This window comes from Limulus polyphemus, unplaced genomic scaffold, assembly GCF_000517525.1.
Source record: "Limulus polyphemus unplaced genomic scaffold, Limulus_polyphemus-2.1.2 Scaffold6377, whole genome shotgun sequence".
NCBI classification, from domain to species: domain Eukaryota; kingdom Metazoa; phylum Arthropoda; class Merostomata; order Xiphosura; family Limulidae; genus Limulus; species Limulus polyphemus.
Window position 1 is genome coordinate 36,008 of NW_013671987.1, and position 2,992 is coordinate 38,999.

At 34.9% G+C, this 2,992-nt stretch overlaps 1 pseudogene; it reads left to right on the forward strand.

Moving 5' to 3' along the window:
• Nucleotides 1-2,992, forward strand: part of LOC106473660 — a 29,377-nt pseudogene that overhangs the window by 24,554 nt on the left and 1,831 nt on the right.

Here is a 2,992-nt window from a genome sequence, read left to right on the forward strand (position 1 = left end):
GATGTAGAGACCAGTGTGTGTGTTCTTGCGGTGAATTTTGGTTTTAAACTGTGTGTCCGATCTAATAACGTTGAGGTTAAAAAAAATAACTGTTTATAGTTTTCATGTTCTATAGAAAATTTGTTGTTGGGATAAGTGGAGTATATGTGTTCAAAGAAAGTTAGTGTGTGTTCTGTAGAAGTGAAACCAGCAAAAGTGTCATCGACATATCTGTACCAGTATAGTGGGGGATGAAGTGCAGAATTTATGGCTTGTGTTTCGATCTGGGTCATAAATATGTTGGCAAGAACGGGTGAAACAGGACTGCCTATACTTAAACCATCTATTTGAAGGAAATGTTCGTTGTTGAAAATTAAGTTGGTTTTAGTTGTTGTAAATACTAAGAGAGAAGCAAAAAGTGTGCTGGGGATGTGGATTAACTTGTTGGGGTCGGTAATGTAGAGGTCGAGTGCAATATTGCAAGCTTCATTGGCGGGGACTTCGGTGAAGAGTGACACGACATCAAAACTAGTCATTAGCGCTTTAGAATTTAGTTGGTCTAGTGTATATTTGTATCTTAAAGTCATCTTTAAATATTGAACATGAAGATGTTACATATGGTGTGAGAGCCCAGGCTATGTATTTGCCATGATTGTAGTTGAAGGAATCATATGTGAACAATATAAGTCGTAGGGTGCAGTCCTGTTTGTGTGGCTTAGGAATGCCACACAGTTGTGGTGTGCGTGAGTTAGTTTTAAGTAGATAAAAGTGAAGATCGTCAGTAATTAAATTATCTTTTTTCATTTGTAATAAAGTTCTGTTTAGTTGTTTTTCGTGTGTGTTTGTTGTTTTGTTTGGGATGACTTTGAATTTCTTAATATCGAAATGGATGTTGTTCATTTTGTCAATGTATTTTGTCTGAGTTGTTTATGATTACGGTGGTGTTGCCTTTATCAGCTTTTAGAATTTTAATGTTAGTGTCTTTTTTCAGATTATAAATGGATTTGATCTCGTTACTTGTGAGGTTACTTTTCAGTTTACGAGATTGGTTGACTATATTAATAGTCTTGTTCAAGAATTCTTAAAAAAAATTTTATTGTTACGTCTTTGGTCGTTTGTTAATTCCCGTAAAAGTTCTTTCTGAAGAACTTCAGTGATACAAGTCATTTCTTAAATAAAACTAGTTTATTCTTTCTCAATACAACTTAGCAGTACATTTAATTTCCACAATCACTTTAACTTAAACACAGGCTCTAATTCACAACGATTCACTTATGGCTTAACTCGATTATCTGTCTCTATATCTCTCTGTCTGAAATTCAGTTGTTGCCGTCACTTTATTTGCCGGCTTATCTACTATAAGAGAGCGAGTCTAGCAAACGCTAGGACGTTTGACAGGTTCCTCGATCTTTATAGATACTCATTATGTGTTACCAGGGTCACATGACTTCCGCTGTCGTAGCATTATTTAAAATACAGTTTTGGGGAACATCGGGAAACAAAGTTTTGTTGTAGTTAACTGTAATAAAAGTCTGTTGGTTGATGTCATGGATTTCTTCTTTCTGTAGCTGGAGTATGTTTGAGGTAGAGGTGGTCTTTTGTTCTTTTATATTGTAAATAATGAATACACATGAAAAACAAGAAATATTGTGCTCAACATCAAATTTCACAAATCATCATGCGTCTTAATTATCCCCACTTCAAGCACTGAATATAATTATGCTTCGCATGTTGGATAAAGCATTTTAAACCATAACATATTCTTATTTTATTACAAGTAAGGAAGATTTGTTTATAGAACAGGTACGACGTTTCGATCACTAGTGCGATCATTCTCAAGTTTTTTGTGTACTTGAGAATGATCCCACCAGTGATGGTTTTGTTTTTTGTTCTGTTTGCAGTTAAGCACAAAGCTACAAAACGGGCTATCTGTGCTCTGCCCACCACGGGTATCAAAACCAGGTTTCTAGCGTTGTTAGTCCACAGACGGGCTTACCGCTGCGCCACTGGGGGGGGGGGCACCAGTGATGGAAACGTCATACCTGTTCTAATCACAAATCTTCTTTACTATAAAAGCAGTAACTTGTAATAAAAATAATACTTATTCAGAAAGTAAACGTAAAACGAAAATTACTTATATATTCTGTCTTAATATTTCAGGTTTGTTGCAGAAGAGTTGAAGAAAGGTAATCACGTGAGACCTGAGGCTTTCGAATGTGTGACAATTTTCTTCAGTGACATTGTAGGTTTTACAGCTCTATCAGCAGTAAGCACGCCAATGGAGGTATTTTATAGGCTTTTAAACTGTTAGGTTTTGTTTTGTTTTGTCACATTTAGTTCACTTTGATCATAGTTTGTAATATGTTTTGAAATAAAAGAATTTAAAACACTTATAGTGGAATGAATCGTTTGACTTTTTCCTTCATCAGGTTTTCTCTTTTTGTCTAAAGCTTTTTATGAAATATCGTCCCGAGAAAGCCAAAAGCAGAGACGATTGTGTTAATACATCATTTTTAAATTATGAGTTTCATTTATATGACATATCAACTTTAATTAGTTCTATGAATATACAAAATCATTTTTGTTAGTATTGTTCTAGGCTCCATATTGTTTTGTTTTTTTTAATTTAGACATTATTAGTGTTGTTTCTAACCAGGAGAGGTTGACGCCAAGCGATTAGCGCCTGGCTTAACGTCTGCAATTTTCTCCAACGTTTAGAACAGTTTGAGCAGTATAAAACAAGAATTGGTGTACAATAGATGAGTATTGATTTGTGAGTAATCAGTGCATAACTTAAAAAGTTCACCTGTTGTTGTCAGCGCGTTGGTTATTTCACTGCTGTAAATTTTGAGTTTGTGTTTGCGACGAAGTACAAGAGATATAGTATTTGTTACGTCTCCGTTTGTTAATTGATTTCCCGTAAATTCGTTCCGACGAAACTTTAGCGACACGAGTCCTTACTTAATAAAACTGGTTTATTCTTTCCGATACACTTAATTTCAACAATCGCGCT